Here is an 18,762-nt window from a genome sequence, read left to right on the forward strand (position 1 = left end):
TCAGTGGTCGCAGCAGGACCAACGCTACACAAATCAAAGGAATAAGACATGATTAGATTTATACTTTGTTCACTAAATGGTTAAGGGAGGCCTCCAGTACGCTGTGATTATGCCTGTTTATCCAGCGCAGGCGCGCCACTCATAAATGACAAGATGTAAAGCTGCAGCCCGCCAACCACGCACACCCTCCCGCTACCTCTTACCATACCTTCATGTAGCGTCTATACCTGGGTGTGAACACGGAGGGTACAACACATTCGTGCTTCTCTCACAGCCCAACCTTATGGAAGGAAGGATTAACTCGTTCACTGCCAAATAACTAAATATCCTAACTACGTTTTAGCAATTTCAAATCGAGGAAATTATTTATAGAGACGATTGGCGTCACAATAAATCTGCGACTTGTGAATATGACTTGGGGTACTTTCACACTAGCGTTTTTCTTTTCCGACACAGAGTTCCGTCCTAGGGGATCAATACCGGAAAAGAACTGATCAGTTTTATCCCCATGCATTCTGAATGGAGAGTAATCCGGTCAGGATGCATCAGGATGTCTTCAGTTCAGTCGTTTTGGCTGATCAGGCAAAAGATAAAACCGTAGCATGCTACGGTTTTATCTCCGGCGAAAAAAAAACGGAAGACTTGCCTGAATGCCGGATCTGGCATTTTTTCCCATAGGGATGTATTAGTGCCGGATCCGGCATTCAAAATACCGGAATGCCGGATCTGTCCTTACGGCCTGCGCATGCGCAGACCGGTAAAAATTTTAAAAAAAGATACAAGACGGAGAGACAAAACCGTCCTTGCAATGCATTTGTGAGACTGATCCGCATCCGGATCAGTCTCACAAATGCTTTCAGTCAGCGGCAGATCGGCGGATCCGGCAGGCAGATCACACTGCCGCAAGTGTGAAAGTAGCCTTAGGCTACTTTCACACCTGCGTTCGATCGGATCCGTTCTGAACGGATCCGCTCATATTAATGCAGACGGTGGCTCCGTTCAGAACGGATCCGTCTGCATTACAACTTAGAAAAACTTTCTAAGTGTGAAAGTAGCCTGAGCGGATCCGTTCAGACTTTACATTGAAAGTCAAAGGGGGACGGATCCGCTTGAAGATTGAGCCATATGGTGTCATCTTCAAGCGGATCCGTCCCCATTGACTTACATTGTAAGTCGGAACGGATCCGCTCGCCTCCGCATGGCCAGGCGGACACCCGAACGCTGCTTGCAGCGTTCAGGTGTCTGCTCACTGAGCGGAGCGGAGGCTGAGCGCTGGCAGGCGGATGCATTCTCAGTGGATCCACCTCCACTGAGAATGCATTAGGGCCAGGCGGCTGCGTTCAGGGCCGCTCGTGAGCCCCTTCAAACGGAGCTCACGAGCGGACACCTGTGAAAGGAGCCTTACAGGGAAGCGCGCTCGTACATTTAGAAATAAAGACCAATATTGTAAGCCTGAGGCGTAGTGTGCAGAGGGAAATAAGCCGACGTGTCAGCAGGCAATGAGGGTGCTGGCCTTGGCTATTTACACAGGCACTTATTAAAATAAAAACTGCTTACTGACAGTCTCCCGGCAGCAAAAATTGGCAAATTAAATGAAAACTAAGCAATATCCTGGAGGCCAGAGAGAGGATGGTTTTCATTAAAGGGATAGTATGAGTTTGGGTAACGAGTGCCCGTCTTCCTTCCAGAAAGAGTCCACTCTTGTCCATGGACTGTGTCTGCTATGGCAGCTCAGTCTATTCAAGTGCAACTAAGCTGACACTTCACTTTAACCGCTTCCCGACCGCCTAACACAGGGATGCGTCCTGCGGGCGGTCGGGTTGTTCCTTGTCGACGCGCCAAGCAGGCCCGCACATGCGCAGTTCGGGCCGGGAAAAGTCGCAGCACAAGTTCGTCACCAGCCTGCCAGCCAATGATCAGCGCTGGCAGGTTGGTGACTTAAAAAATTAAAAAATAAAAAAATCGAATCAAAAGCCATTTAACACACTATATTTATAAATATGATGTGTTAAATGGCTTCTGTGCTCTCTGTTGGGTCCTTTTCATCGGTTTGTCCCAACGGAGAGCACAGATCAGTGTAAGTACACAAAACACTACACATTTTGCCCCAGATTACCCGCCCATCACCCCAATTAACCCCTTGATCACCCCTGTCAATCACTAGTGAAAGGAAAAAAAGTGATCAGTGTAAACTGTCACTTTTTTTCACCAGTATTGACCGTTAGGTTTTAGGTTAGTTTAGGCCCCTTTGGTAGGTAGTTAGCGTCGGTTAGCGCACAGCCCACTGCACCGCAGTCACTGATTTATAGTATCTGTAAGTGATCAGAACTGATCACAGTCAGATCTATAATAGTATTAGTGTCACTTTAGCTCGCCCTCCACCCAAAACGCAGTGTTTGCCCGATCATGCCTGATCGGTCGCCCACACGTGCGTTCACCCACGCCCGCCGCAGTGAATTTTTTAAAATTATTTTATCACTGCGCAATCACTACACAAGCGCTGCGGCGATAAAAAAAAAAATAATCTGTTTTGATATTTTTTTATCAATTGCAGCGGCTTCCTGTACTTTGCTAGCCTCCCATTTGTAAGACAGGCTTGCTTTTTTTCTTGGGTAGTCTCAGGGAATACCCCCTAAATTTAGTTGACCAAATGGCAAGTAAGGGGTATTCTTCTGAAGAGGCCTACAGGCTTCTGACCCAGTCGGACGAATCCAGCGGGTCAGAATACGAACCTGTGGAAAGCAGTAGCAGTCTGACCCAAAGTTCGGACGATGAGGTTGAGGTCCCTGATACCACCAGGCGTACCCGGCCCCGTGTTGCTAGACCACAGGTTGCACAGGATCCGCTTCAAGGGCAGCAGAGTGGGGCTGGCGCTGTCGGATTACGTAGCGAGGCATACACCAGCAGCGCAGCCCATCCTGGACCTAGTACCAGCACTGCCGTAGAACATGGTGAAGTGGCGAGCACCAGAAGGGCAGTTGAAGCAAGGCTGGGAGAACTGGATCCTTCCTCAAATTTCAGGAAGAGATCATCGAGAACCTCCTGTATCCAGGAGGTTGCGTGGCCCCAACCACCAGTGTAGTGAGCCGTCTACACGAGCGACATTTCCCCAATGTCGTTGCTGGTACCTCAAACCAACCCCGAAAAAGATGTTGTGTCTGTAGCAGGAGTGGAATAAGGCATGACACCCGCTATTTCTGTCCTGACTGCCCTGACCACCCTGTCCTATGCTTAGGGGAGTGTTTCCGGAAGTACCACACACAGGTACACTTAGTATAGGGATTGCGTGACACAGGAAGGCACACAGGGCTCTTAGGGCCCTTTCACACAGCGCTGCTGCAAACCTCTCCTTTCACCTGGGACAAAGTGCATAATGTACTTCGCCACATCTCTGGGAGATTTGCGCTTTTCACATTGTCCCATGGGGAAGAAGAGGTTTGTTCTATAAAAGGTAAACAAACAAACAAAAAAAAAAAAAAAAAGGTAAGCAAAAAAGTTAATGTTCCAAAAGTTCTATAAAGTTTATAAAAGTTAATGTTCTGTTTCAAATGTTATATAAAGTTAATGAGATTTCTCCTCTGGAGAAAAAAAGATACGTTTGCCGAGGCTTATGAGCTGAGAGTGCGGCGGTGTTCATATGCTTTGGCAAACACTTTGTATATAAAAAAAATATATAAAAAATTCCGGCAATGATTTATTCATCCACATCGATTGATGTGAATGGAGAAATCGGGTTTGCCAGGGCATGCAGGCTAAGTAGGTTTGGATGTTGGGCGGAGCTCCTATGTCCTGGCAGACGCCTTTCCCCTCTTTTTTTTTTTTTTGCACATTTTTTGGCAGAGATTTTTTCATCCACATTGATCGATGCGAATGAAGAAATCTGTGCCGTTCATTTTTTCTTTCAGCCCAGAGGCTGAACGGAAAAAAAAAAAAATCTAATTACCCGTATGCTCAATATAAGGAAAATAGCAGAAACTCCTAATGCTGGCCATACATTTAATGATTGCGGAGACCCTCAAATGTCAGGGCAGTACAAACATGCCACAAATGACCCCATTTTGGAAAGAAGACACACCAAGGTATTCGCTGAGGAGCATATTGAGTCCATGAAAGATTGAACTTTTTGTCCCAAGTTAGCAGAAAGGGAGACTGTAAGAAAAAAAAAAAAAAAAAACTAAATCTATTTCCGCTAACTTGTGGCAAAAATTTTTTTGGGGTGTCTTCTTTCCAAAACGGGGTCACATGTGGGGTATTTATACTGCCCTGGCATTTTAGGGGCCCTAAAGCGTGAGAAGAAGTCTGGAATCCAAATGTCTAAAAATGCCTTCCTAAAAGGTACTCAATGGAATTTGGGCCCCTTTGCGCACCTAGGCTGCAAAAAAGTGTCACACATGTGGTATCGCCGTACTCAGGAGAAGTAGGGCAATATGGTTTGGGGTGTATTTTTACATATACCCATGCTGGGTGAGAGAAATATCTCTGTCAAATGACAACTTTGAATAAAAAAAAAATGGGAACAGTTGTCTTTTAGAGAGATATTTATCTCACCCAGCATGGGTCTATGTAAAAATACACCCCAAAACACATTGCCCCCCTTCTTCTGAGTACGGCGATACCACATGTGTGACACTTTTTTGCAGCCTAGGTGCGCAAAGGGGCCCAAATTCCAATGAGTACTTTCAGGATTTCACAGGGCATTTTTATGCATTTGGATTCCAAACTACTTCTCACGCTTTAGGGCCCCTAAAATGCAAGGGCAGTATAAATACCCCATATGTGACCTCATTTTGGAAAGAAGACACCCCAAGGTATTCCGTGAGGGGTATGGTGAGTTCATTTTAAATTTTATTTTTTGTCACAAGTTAGTGGAATATGAGACTTTGTAAGAAAATAAAATAATCATTTTCTGCTACCTTGTGACAAAAAATAAAAACTTCCATGAACTCACTATGCCCATCAGCGAATACCTTAGGGTGTCTACTTTCCGAAATGGGGTCATTTGTGGGGGTTTTCTACTGTCTGGGCATTGTAGAACCTCAGGAATCATGACAGGTGCTCAGAAAGTCAGAGCTGCTTCAAAATGCGGAAATTCACATTTTTGTACCATAGTTTGTAAACGCTATAACTTTTGCGCAAACCAATAAATATACACTTATTGCATTTTTTTTTATCAGATATGTAGAACAATAAAAAAAATTATATAGAAATGTAGTTTTATTTGAAAAATTTTCACAACAGAAAGTGAAAAATGTCATTTTTTTGCAAAACTTTCGGTCAATTTCGATTAATATAAAAAAAAGTAAAAAGGTCAGCAGCAATGAAATACCACCAAATGAAAGCTCTATTAGTGAGAAAAGGAGGTAAAATTCATTTGGGTGGTAAGTTGTATGACCGAGCAATAAGGCTGGGTTCACACCTGAGCGTTTTACAGCGCATTCCTACGCGCTGTCAAACGCTCAACAGGCAAGAACCAATGATTCCCTATGGGAATGGTTCTCACCTGAGCGTTTTACAGCGCGTACGATCACGCTGTAAAACGCCCGACGCCCCAAGAAGTACATGAGCGTACATAGACTTCAGCGGGAACGCGCAACAATAGGTGTTCGCTTGTCTCTGTATGCGCAATTGCAAACGCCCGTACAATCGAGCATACAGAGTGCTCCATCGCGAACGCTCAGGTGTGAACCCAGCGTAAACCGTGAAAGTAATATAGTGCAGAATTGTAAAAAGTGGTCTGGTCATTAATGGGGTTTAAAGGGAACCTGTCATGTGGATATTTGATTATAATCTAACTAATTATATACAATCATTAACTACTAAAAAGTACCTTAGATGTATTCACTTACTGGTGTGACAGATGGTTACCTCATAATATACACACAAAGATGGCGCATGCTAATGAGCTGATTTGAGTCCGGCGTGATGTCATTGAGTCCAGCGTATATTTAATTCAGAGCTATAGCCACTCCCCTGCTCACCTGCTGCTGATTACTATGGAAACAAACTGTCAATCAGCAGCAGGTAGGCGGGGAGAGTCAGGAGCTCATAAATATTCATGACTCATCATTATCAGCTGGAGCTTTTCAATACAAGATGTTGGCAGATTGACTGGGTCGATTAAAGAAAGTGACCCAGCATTTTGCTAAGAGAATCAGTCTTATTTATGTTACTCTTAGTTAGGACACCATAAAACTGGTGACAGATTGCCTTTAAGCTAGGGGGGCTGAGGTGGTTAAAGAGGTTGTCCTACCATAAGAACGTATCCCCTATCAACAGGCTGGGGAAAATGTATCTGACTGGCCGGGGTCCCAGTAGTCAACCCCATGGGACTGCTGAAGATAGTCCAGCGCTACACTCTTCTCATAGAGTTACATGGAATGCCACCACGTACGACTGCTGCGCCATTCTCTCCACACACTCCAGCACCTCATTCTTGGGATCAGTGGGGGTCCAAGTAGTCAGACCCCACAGATCAGATCCTCTGCCCCGTGGATGCGGCTGTTTTCAGAATCGTTGCAGTCTATGGGGCTATTCACATAGCCTTTTTTTTATTTTAACGCTTAATGCCCAACGCCCAGTGAATTCCAGTCGTCAAAAAAAAAAAAAAAAAAAATTGAACATATCCTATTTTTGGCAATTTTCACCACTAGGTGGACCCCATTGAAATCAATGGACCTGTATTTAATGGACATGTATTGGGCGTTAAAAATGTGGGGGGTCATTTACTAATCAGAAATACGCCTATACTATCTGCTCACGCCAGGTCTAAAGAAGTGGGTGTGGCGTGGATGGCGAAGGGGACGGGCCCTTAGGCCTGTCTCATTTACCATTTTCTGTGTCCGTTTTAGGCGTAGAAAATGGTCTAAATGTAAGACAGCTCGGATGTTACATTTAGAAGCGGCGGTGGATCCGCTGAAGTCATAACCGCAGCGGATCCATTGCCATACACAGACTTACCTCATCCAATTGAACGTGCTAACACTGGCTCTGCACTGGGAGGACCTGGCGCTCCCAGCATCATGATGTCACATACTGCCAGTGAACAGTGAGTGTCAGCACGTCCAAGTAGATGAGGTATTTAATTAGATTTTTTGCACCAAGCAAAATTTGTGACTAATTTATACTGGGGGCACTATTGGGGGATTTGATACATATGGTGACACTATTGGGGGGTATTTTATATACAAGGGGCAGTATTGGGGGGATTTTACATACAGGGTGGCACTGTGGGGACCTTATTTATACTGTAGCTATATTACAGGGAGACCATTATGGAAACTGGGGGCACAGCGGGGTATACTTAGGGCACTGCAGGAGCTGGGATGCTAAAAAAAATAAACCAAGGAAATGCATTAATTTTTTTTTTTACGAACATGAAAAATGGATGCAAAACACTAACAAGAGAGGGGACGGTTAGGGGGCGTGCTTACCTTGACTTGAAGCAAGGAAGCCGCTGCCCCCTTGACTTCAAGCTGAACGGCAAGATAGCGCTGATGGCGTTTAAAACCATCATTTTTTGAACCTATGGAGCATTAGACTAACTGATCAAACATATGATTATTAGCAGACTGGGGGCTACTATGAGGTAATACTGGCCGTTTTATATGCGTTTTTGAGGTGACAGGTTCCCTTTAACTATTCACTATAGCTACGGAGTTATTAATAATATGTATCTGTATAGCACCACCTATTTGTTTTTTCTTATTTCTTTGACCTGCTCACTGAGTTGGCCGCACATGCTCAGTTTCATCCTTCAGCTGCCCCCTGAGCTGTGATAGGGAGAGCTGAGACACGCCCCCTGAGCTATGATAGGGGGAGCTGAGACACGCCCCCTGAGCTGTGACAGGGAGAGCTGAGACATGCCCCCTGAGCTATGACAGGGGGAGCTGAGACACGCTCCCTGAGCTATGACAGGGGGAGCTGAGACACGCCCCCTGAGCTGCAGGTTTATTTACAAATGCCTGAATAGGCAATAGAACCTATCCTGGCCCAGGTGCAAATTAATACTTCACTTTTATTGCAATATTTATTAAAATCTAACACTAAATGAGAACATGAAACACAGCTTGATTGGTTACAGACAAAAGAAACAAAAAAGCTACGAGGTGTTAAAAACACAGTCATCAATCCACTGTTAGAAGTGTTGGTTTAGTCAATTTAGAGGGGATGTGCACAACCCCTCACTCTAATGTCTAAAGGGGCAAACTCTTGCCGTGCCGCGTCTGCAAATGTTGTCGCCAACTTAGTCTGGTTGTCAGCTAAATCTGATTGTCAAAAACTATTATAACATGGTGGGAGACTTGACCCGTCAACCCACTATGAAACCTATAAGATGGTGGGAGACTTGACCCGTCAACCCACTATGAAACCTATAAGATGGTGGGAGACTTGACACTCCCCTTGAACTTTCAGCTTGCTATAAATCTAGCAGAGCAATGAATGGGGGGAGCTCTGGATCCATGTGAGGTACAGGGCTGGTTCTAGCTTTGTTAGGGCTCTTTCACATCTGCGTTATTGTCTTCCGGCATAGAGTTCCGTCGTCGGGGCTCTATGCCGGAAGAATACTGATCAGGATTATCCTAATGCATTCTGAATGGACAGTCCGTCCTTCAGGATGCATCAGGATGTCTTCCGTTCCGGAACGGAACGTTTTTTGGCCGCAGCAAATAGCGCAGCATGCTGCGCTTTTTGCTCCGGCCAAAAATCCGGAACACTTGCCGCAAGGCCGGATCCGGAATGAATGCCCATTGAAAGGCATTGATCCGGATCCGGCCTTAAGCTAAACATCGTTTCGGCACATTAGCTTTTTCTCAATGGTTACCATGGCTGCCGGGACGCTAAAGTCCTGGCAGCCATGGTAAAGTGTAGTGGGGAGCGGGGAGCAGCATACTTACCATCCGTGCGGCTCCCGGGGCGCTCCAGAGTGACGTCAGGGCGCCCCAAGCGCATAGATGACGTGATCGCATGGATCACATGATCCATGCGCCTGGGGCGCTCTGACGTCACTCTGGAGCGCCCCGGGAGCCGCGCGGACTGTAAGTATACCGCTCCCCCGCTCCCCGCTCCTACTATGGCAACCAGGACTTTAATAGTGTCCTGGGTGCCATAGTAACACTGAAAGCATTTTGAAGACGGATCCGTCTTCAAATGCTTTCAGTACACTTGCGTTTTTCCGGATCCGGCGTGTAATTCCGGCAAGTGGAGTACACGCCGGATCCGGACAACGCAAGTGTGAAAGAGGCCTAGAAAGAGATGGTCATGTGTTATATATGTTATATCTCTGATTTTCATTTTTTACCGTACATTAGTCATGGGATAGACCCTTTAAAGGTGGGCCAACACATTTAAAGGAAACCTGTCACATTGCACAGCTGGTCCTACTTGTGAGCACCATGTTAGAGAACAGCAGCAGAGACGGAGTACACGGATCTATAGATCAGTATAAAAAAATAATTATTCAGGAGAACTTAAAAATTCCGGCTAATTTTGGGCTAGAGCCCAGTAAGTGTCCTTCTCAATGACTGACAGCTCTAGCTGCATGTACAAACGCTGTCAATCACTGAGTAGGACCGCCCACTGGACTCCGAGGCCCAGAACGAGCAGGAGTGTTAATTAATGACAATCTCTTCTGAATCTTTTTCCCAGATCGGGATTCTCCGCTAACCGGAAGCCGAACTTTAGACGCCGAACTTAAAACAGAAGTTCGCTCATCTCTACTCAGCCTCTGTTCTTCTCTAACACACGTCAGGTTCCCTCTACTTAACCTTATCTATGGTAATGTTCTGTCCAAGGGGTTGGCCAAAATACATTACAAGTCCACTCACCTCCTTCCAGGTGCTTCATTCCAAACATGGCTTCCAGTCACATACACAGGGGACAGACCGTGGCACTAGCATATGTGCAGTCTGTCCCCAATGTAAGTGCACAAATGCCGCTAGTAACATACATTGGGTATATCAAACTATCTGACATCGGCATTACTAGCTGCATGCACGTGCTGCTCCCGGCACATGTGCAGTTAGTAACAGTGGCCAACCCCTCTAATTTCCTAATATAGCAGTAGAAGCTTTGTAATTCTGATACACAGATCCAAATACCCTGTACAGACATAGCTTTTAGGCCCCATGCACATGGCCGTTGTTCACGGCCGTGTGCGGGCCGTGGAACCGCGGCCTGGATCCCTCCTGAGAGCAGGAGCGCACGGCGTCACTGGTTGCTATGACGCCGTGCGCTCCCTGCTGCCGCCGCAATACAGTAATACACTGGTATAGATCATACCAGTGTATTACTGTACTGTGCCCGCAGCAGGGAGCGCACGGCGTCATAGCAACCAGCGACGCCGTGCGCTCCTGCTCTCAGGAGGGATCCAGGCCGCGGTTCCACGGCCCGCACACGGCCGTGAACAACGGCCGTGTGCATGGGGCCTAAAAGATAACATGCTGACTACCTGCTGTGACCACTAGTTGGAGCATGTATATCAGTAAGTGGTTAGCTCTTTAGGGTACTTTTACACTTGCGGCAGAGGAATCCGACATGCAGTTCTGTCGCCGGAACTGCCTGCCGGATCCGTCAAAACGTGTGCCAACTGATGGCATTTGTAAGACTGATCAGGATCCTGATCAGTCTTACAAATGCATTGAAATGCCGGATCTGTCTTTCCAGTGTCATCTGGAAAGACGGATCCGGCATTTATTTTTTTCACCTTTTTTCCGGTCTGCGCATGCGCAGACTTGATTGGCGGATCCAGCATTCTGGTATTTTGAATGCCGGATCTGGCACTAATACATTCCTATGAGATAAAATGCCAGATCCGGCATTCGGGCAAGTGTTCAGTTTTTTTGGGCCGGAGATAAAACCGCAGCATGCTGAGGTTTTATCTCTGTCCTAAACAGTCAAAAAGACTGAGCTGAAGACATCCTGAATGGATTGCTCTCCATTCATAATGCATTAGGGTAAAACTGATCCGTTTTTTTCCAGTATAGAGCCCCTAGGACAGAACTGTATGCCGGAAAAGAAAAACGCTAGTGTGAAAGTACCCCAAGCTCCCTCTAGTGGTTGCTGCAGGAAGGCAGCATGTCATCTTTTAAATCAACATCTTTGCAGGGGGTTTGGACTTCTGTATCAGAAAAACTAAGTAGTATTCAAAAATGAAGCCAAAAATCCACCACAGAATTTTGAATGGATTTAAATAATAATAAAAGGTCTGCCCTCACTGCACCCCCTGAGGACTCTAAGCTTTGTTATATGTTGGAATGGGAGGCTGATCTATTAGCGGAAACCAGCGTATCTACATGGCACCAACGCTCCCAGACGCTCTCCAAGGGGTCATGGCAAACTACTCTGGCGGAGACCTCAATTAAGATCCTTCACCGGACATATCTGGTGCCGGCCAAATTGCATCAATTCTACCTAGAGGTCCCTTCTACTTGCTTCCGGGGTTGTGGAGAGGAGGGCACGATGTTCCATACCTGGTGGACATATCCCATAGCTTCCAGGTTGTGGGGTCGCATTTGTGATCTGCTCTCATCCTTGTTGGGACACACCCTCCCCCCTACACCCTCGGTCTTCCTACTTGGTGACAAGCCATCTAAATTAACAAATGCTAAATTCAAATTGGCCCAATTTATCTTACTTGCTGCTAGGATCCATATTGCTTCCCAATGGCGTTCCCTATCACTGAGCTATCAAGCGGTGATTGATAGGGTCAACAAGATTTAGCAATCTGAAAGGTTGTCGGCTATCCGTTCGGATACATTTTCCTTATTTGAGGGAGTCTGGGAGCCTTGGTTGTCCTCCCCCCACTCTGCCAATCTTTCTCTCTACCCTGAACTTTGATAGGATACAGTATATTTTATATGCAACTAAGAGATGGATGCGAGTATGGGTCTACTCTCTACTGCTCGCCACACGAGATTACCAAGAGATCTAGAACTGCATGACTGCTACCCCTGACTTTATGCTACTCTTTATTTTTGTTTAATTTATTTTATGTCCTTATGTTCTTTATTTTATTTGTCTGGATTGATTATCTGACTGGACACTACGTCCTTTATTTTGTGCACAATTTAATCTGTACCTTATTATTGTGGAAAAACCTTTAATAAATACGATTGAAACATAATAAAAAAAAAAAAGGTCATCACTAAGACCGATATTCCCATCTTAAAGGGTTTCTGTCATGAGAAATAACATTATGTAGCGGACGGACATGAGCGATGTGCTAATGTCTGCAGCACACAGCAGTGCGCTTTATAACTCCCTGCCTGCCGCCGTTCTCTTAAAATAAAGATTTTTAAAATATGCTAATGAGCCTCTAGGTGCTATTAGGGCGTTGCTTCAGCACCTAGAGCCTCGCTCTACGCACCCTTTGGCACGCCCAGGTCCAGTTGATTGACTTTCGAGTTCCCCTCAGTGTCCCGTAAATCCCGCGCCTGCACCGTCCCTTTTAGTATTCGGTGCAGTGAGTGAAGGACGCGCTCCTGCTGCCGGCTTCCTCACTGCGCCTGCGCCGAATACTAAAAGGGATTTACGGGACACTGAGGGGAACTCGAAAGTCAATCAACTGGACCTGGGCGTGCCAAAGGGTGCGTAGACCGAGCCTCTAGGTGCTGAAGCAACGCCCTAATAGCACCTAGAGGCTAATTAGCATATTTCATTTTAAGAGAACGGAGGCAGGGAGTTATAAAGCGCACTGCTATGTACTGCTGACATTAGCACATCGCTCATGTCCGTCCGCTACATAACGTTATTTCTCATGGCAGAAACCCTTTAAAACATTTACTGCCATGAAGGTCTAATAGATGTGTCACACTTCTGTGAACCTGTACTTTACTCCAAAACGGGGGTCCCCCAACCCCTGACCACCATCAAAGGAGAGATGGGCATGCATGTGTCCTCTCTTCGTTCATTTCTATGGGAGCTCTGAAGACCGCTCAGCAGTCCTGCTTGGCTCTTTTCAGCTCTCCCATAAGAAATAATGCAGAGAGGCACGAGTCCCAAAAGTGGGATCCACACTGATCAGACATTCATGACATAAGTCTAAGATAGGAATACCCCTTTAAGACCACACATCATACTATGAAGTCAAAGGGGATTTCCATACTGCCATATGGCATCCACAGGAGCGTGCCAACATATTACTATTAGAAACCTATGGAATCAGACCGAAAAAAGCTTTCTGTATGTCTCTGCTCTTTATCTAAAAGTGGACGGACGCACAGGGGTAATAGCCTATAATCCTATAATAACCAATCCTCAAATTAAAGGATTCCAGCCCAGCATGATGAAAGCCCTGTGTGTGGGCAGCCTCCAGCACTGACGGGGTGCGCACACATTACCAGTATGTCGCTGGTGCACTGCTGGCAGCTTTTACCACCATCTACAAGGATATACATAAGTGCCAGTGAAATAAGGAAGGATTTGCCTGTATGTCATCACTACAGCACCTATTGAACACAGAAGAGGACCTGCCCCTGACATAACCGTGTGCAGCGTCCACACGTTGCCAGGTGTCATCCATGCAACAGGGACGGGGTAAACAAGCAGCACAATGGAGGCCCCGGCCATGGCTCAACACAGAGATCTGCTACATACCGCACTCCCCCTCCTACCAAATGCCAGAGACTCTCCTCCCATCCACTAAAAGAGGAGGCAGCAACCTCCACCACTCCGGATGTTGTAAAACTACAACTCCCAGCATGCACAATTGCTTAGCTTTTATTAAAAGCACCTAGGGAGTTAAGAGGAGCATGCTAGGATAAGTGGTTTCATGACAGCTGGGATGGTGGAGGTAGCGGACTCTGCACTACAAAGCTCAGCAATACTGACCAGAGAGACTGAGAGGCGGGACTCCGCAGCACACCAAACCAATGCTAAGGGTAGGGTCACACCGGATCCAGCCTACTGCCATTCTCTGCTGGACAGCCTGAATTTCAGGTCCCATTGGAGCGAAACGGCTCAACTGAAAAGTAATTGCCCAGCGCTGGAATCAGGGTTCTCTGCCACCCCAGACTGGGCAGCAGACACTTGTGTTCGATTCCCTTTGAAAGGGAACCTGTCACCCACTTCATGCTACCCTCACTGACATACGAAGTCAGTGCTGCCCGTCACTCACGGGCTAAAGGGGTTCGACAGGATTTTAATACTAACCTAGATGAAGCTCAGTCCCATTCAAGCAAATAAGGCTGAGCGGCAATACCAAGCACAGCGATTTTCAAACGGATGGCGCTGTGCTTGGTGAGCTGCGAGGAGTCTAAGAAGCTGCGGTGACCACGGCGGCTTCCTCCGAAAGCTGATTGTAGGGGTACAAGGGGGGTCAGATGCCCGCCAATCTCATACTGATAACCTAGCCTGAGGACAAGTCATCAATATAATAATCCCAGAGAACCTCTAAGTGGTTGCTGAGAACTTACTGTATAATGGTGGCAGCCCAAACCAAAGAGTCAGCCATGAGCTCTGGCTCTCTTGTCAATGATTGGCAGCATAACGTTAGTTACAGGTTCTCATCACCCAGAATACCCATTTAAAGGAGTTGTCCCATTACAAGAATGTATCCCGTATCCACAGGAGTGGATAAGTGTCTGATGAGTAGGGATCCGAGCGCTGGGGCCCCTGCCAATCATGAGAATAGGGCCCCTTGTTCCCCTGACTGGAGCAGCAGACTCGCCTGTATGTCCACCAAGTCATTCAACCGTACGGGACTGCCAGAGATAGCAGAGCGCTTGTACTGTGGACACGGGCAAGATGAATGTTTTCACGTTACACCCAGAAACGTAAATGCATTTTATGTGACAGATAAACACAAAGTAAGAAGTATGTGTGAAGTGAACAGAAAATACATGGTTTTCAACATCTTTAATAAATACCAATCTGGACACTGTGGCGTGCATTTGTATTCAGCCCCCCTGAGTCAGTACTTTGTAGGACCACCTATCACTGCAATTACAGCTACAAGTCTTGGGGTATGTCTCTACCAGCTTTGCACATTCTGCCTATTCTTCTGTGCAAAATAGCTGAAGCTCAGTCAGTCCCAATAACATACATTTAAGTTTGTGGGTGTAATGTGAAAAAACGTGAAAACGTTCAAGGGGTATGAATACTTTTTCACAGCACTGCTTATATATATTATATACACACAGTATTGGTTATGGAGCATCTACCTAAATGCAGAAGCCTCCATCAGGGGGACGTCCGCTTGCAGTACATGCAGCCGATATTACACCACTGATGCCACCAGACACTGGCACCGTGCATAGCCCAGGGCACACAAGAGACGGACAGAGCTCCAGCAGTGGGCGGCTCATTTGCACATTGTGCCATAAATAATTGAACAGGCTGGCTCTCCCATCTGGATAGGCGGCCCCTTTCCCAGTCCCATTCTAGGGGCACTCCGTACACCAGCAGCACTGAGCCCTTCCAGAACACATACAACAAAGGAAATGACATTCTGTCCCAGCCGGAGAGGACAGAAGGGGTGGGTGTGATCGCTCTCTCAGCTGACCCCCCCCCCCTATTCCCACTGCGTGCTCATTATCTGGCAGACAGCCCCCTCATCCTACTGACTACAACAACAGCTCACTATTTTGCAGCTCGGTCCCTCCCTGCAATAGAGAAGCTGAGCAGCGTCATAAGAAAAGCGGCATCAAGGGGCAAGGAAGAAAACAGGATATTATCACCAGGAAGAGCTTTCTAGTACAAATGTGCCAACATCCCAGGTGGTAAAGGGGCATCCAAAGTGACCCTTAGCGAGGACTCTGCTATAAATGGGCAAAGCAAGCATTCACAAGGGAGAAAAATGTATCAGTCCGTACGTTAATGCCCATCTTGCCGTGTTGTGGGCAGTCTGCCATATGACAACCCTGCATTCAGCACACAAGAGCTTGATGTGTAAACTGTAACCAAAGCTCTGGAGGCACGTCATATCTTAGAAGCAATTTGCAATGCTAACCCCCCAGAGACCCATCTATGGAATACGGTTTCAGGTTCTTGCCCCTCATCAGTACAGGGCAGGGTAAAACAGATAAGCGCCTGTAAACATTTCCCATGGCGCAATGAGATTGGGGTCTCTTCAATGAGAGCCAGCGCCCTAAGCAATTTCCTAACTGGGACTACTCCTTACATGCCATAGTGTTCTATGGGGGGGGGTTTATTGCAGCCAGTATTCTGCCACCCACATCGGTACACTGTGCAAGCGCTCCATTCACAGCACTCAGGCTGCGGGGCCAGGGAAGGGTACGGGCTGATCCACACGACCGTGCTCAGTCCGGGAAACACAGTCCACAGAGTACTGGCTACAATAAACCCGCACCCCCACCGCCATGCAGGATTATGGAACACAACTGTACAAAGTGGGATTCCAATAACTTTCTAGAAAACTGCTCAAAATGCAATTCCTCACCATGAAAATAAAGGGGGAGATTTATCAAACTGGTATAAAGTAGAACTGGCCTAGTTGCCCATGGCAACCAATTAGATTCCCCCTTTCACTTTCTAAAGGAGCTGTGAAAAATGAAAGGTGGGATCTGATTGGTTGCTATGGGCAACTACGCCAGTTCTACTTTACACCAGTTTGATAAATCTGTCCGAAAGTGTCTCCGGGGAATCGCTCCATGAGATAGGACGCCTACAGAGAAGGATCACTAAATGCTAAGGCCTCGTGCACACCAGCGGATTTGGTATCCGTCTCTGATCTGCATTTTTGGCGGATTTCAGACGAAGCACACAGAAGGCGGCCATAGTTTGCCGACCGCAACACGGACACAGTTGTGTGCACGAGGCCTCAGTGTGAGGAACTAAAACTCTCATCAGATGAAATGGCGATCGGACACGTCCAGCATCCACCTCAGTGAAGTCTGAGGCTCTCCAGAATGGAGAGGATCTAGAAAGCATCCTAAGCCCTTTGGTACTGCTCAGAGACTGCTGACACCATCCTGGCATATCTCCATAGGGCTGCGTGGCCTCTGCACGGGTTTCAGGTAACCTATGGACAGGGCCAAACAGGCGACCGGTCATGCAGCGATGGCCTGGAGCCACACCATCCATTCATTCTGTAAGTCAGGTTGTCACCCTGGAGCCCTGTAACCCCGCACACATCTATGTCAGAAGGTCATTTAGGCTGAAGCCCCCCTTTGATCAGGAGGCTCTGAGGAGCCATCAACATGTCAGCCCCGGTCCTCCGGCAATGAGCAGGCAGGAGCACTCAGCCTCCCTCCACGGCTGCTACCTGGTTTCCAGTCTCCGGTCCCAGAATCCCGGCCGGCTTTGTTGTCTCCGTGAACCCAGCTAGCCAGCCGTGGACCGCGTCCCTCCCAGTATAAGCCCCAGTGCACGGGCCGCGCCGCCCTGTCGCTGCGTCTCTTTTCTCTCAGGTTGCGGTTGTCAAGCGGAGCTGCCGGTAACCAATCACAATCCGGAGCGCCAGGACCCCGGGCAGAGCTGGCTGCAGATTTGCCTGAGAGGGTGTGGTACAGATGATGGGGATGTGAGGAAAGGGATGTGGGTCACGTGACCGCTGCAGTGAGATGCTGAGAGCAGCGCTGTTATACTGTCCGGGAGGAGAAGCGGCGGCCTGTGCCCGTCCTCCGGTGTATGCCCCGCTCCTGTCTGCTCTTACCTGTTATTATACTGTCAGGGAGGAGAAGCGGCGGCCGCCTGTGCCCGTCCTCCGGTGTATGCCCCGCTCCTGTCTGCTCTTACCTGTTATTATACTGTCAGGGAGGAGAAGCGGCGGCCGCCTGTGCCCGTCCTCCGGTGTATGCCCCGCTCCTGTCTGCTCTTACCTGTTATTATACTGTCAGGGAGGAGAAGCGGCGGCCACCTGTGCCCGTCCTCCGGTGTATGCCCCGCTCCTGTCTGCTCTTACCTGTTATTATACTGTCAGGGAGGAGAAGCGGCGGCGGCGGCGGCCGCCTGTGCCCGTCCTCTGGTGTATGCCCCGCTCCTGTTATCGGCGTCTGACTGGAATTGGACTCGTTCTTGGAAGGTTTTGCTCTCATGAGCTCATCATATACCTGTAACCTAAAGCCACAGCCTAAACACGTACAACCTCATATACCCAGCCAAACAGAAGACAGTGCAGTGCATATGGGAGAGTTTTATGGAACTGCCATTCATTTAGTAGAAAAAGAGCAGCCATCTTTTACCGCTTTCCTAATATATCTCGTGTTTTCCTTGGGACATTTTTACTTCAGACCATCTATTAGGAAACAGCCCACAATATTATATATACAGGGATAATGAACAGTGATGTCACAGCGCAAGGGCAGTAAGCAGTGATGTCACAGCGCAAGGGCAGTAAGCAGTGATGTCACAGAACAAAGACAGTAAGCAGTGATGTCACAGTGCAGCGTAATGAACAGTGATGTCTAGAGATGTCCCGAATTATTAGCCGGCGAACATAGTTTGTTCGCCGCAGCAGGCAAACATGCGATGTTCGGTCCGCCCCTATACATCATTATTGAATAAACTTTGACCCTGTACCTCACAGTCAGCAGACACATTCCAGCCAATCAGCAGCAGACCCTCCCACCTCCTAGACAGCATCCATTTTAGATTCATTTGGAAGCTGCATTCTTAGGCCTCATGCACACAACAGTATTTTTTTCACGGTCTGCAAAACAGGGTTCCGTGATCCGTGTCCGTTTTTTCTTCTGTGTGTCTTCCGTGATTTTTTGAGGATCACCAGACATGAAGGAAAGTTAAAAAAAAATGTCGTTTTGGTGTCCGCCTGGCCGTGTGGAGCCAAACGGATCCGTCCTGACTTAC

At 47.4% G+C, this 18,762-nt stretch overlaps 1 protein-coding gene across 2 annotated transcripts in view; it reads right to left on the reverse strand.

Annotated features, from left to right (window-relative positions):
- The window catches only part of WDR47 (WD repeat domain 47), an 86,047-nt gene extending 68,651 nt beyond the window's left edge, over positions 1-17,396 (reverse strand). For both annotated transcript variants that reach the window (XM_044300954.1, XM_044300953.1), the window contains exon 1: positions 17,222-17,396. The gene's annotated coding sequence lies outside the window, so the exon portion shown is untranslated. The remainder of the gene's footprint in view (positions 1-17,221) is intronic.
- Between the last annotated feature and the right edge of the window lie 1,366 nt (positions 17,397-18,762).

This window comes from Bufo gargarizans, chromosome 7 (assembly GCF_014858855.1).
Source record: "Bufo gargarizans isolate SCDJY-AF-19 chromosome 7, ASM1485885v1, whole genome shotgun sequence".
Classification (NCBI taxonomy): domain Eukaryota; kingdom Metazoa; phylum Chordata; class Amphibia; order Anura; family Bufonidae; genus Bufo; species Bufo gargarizans.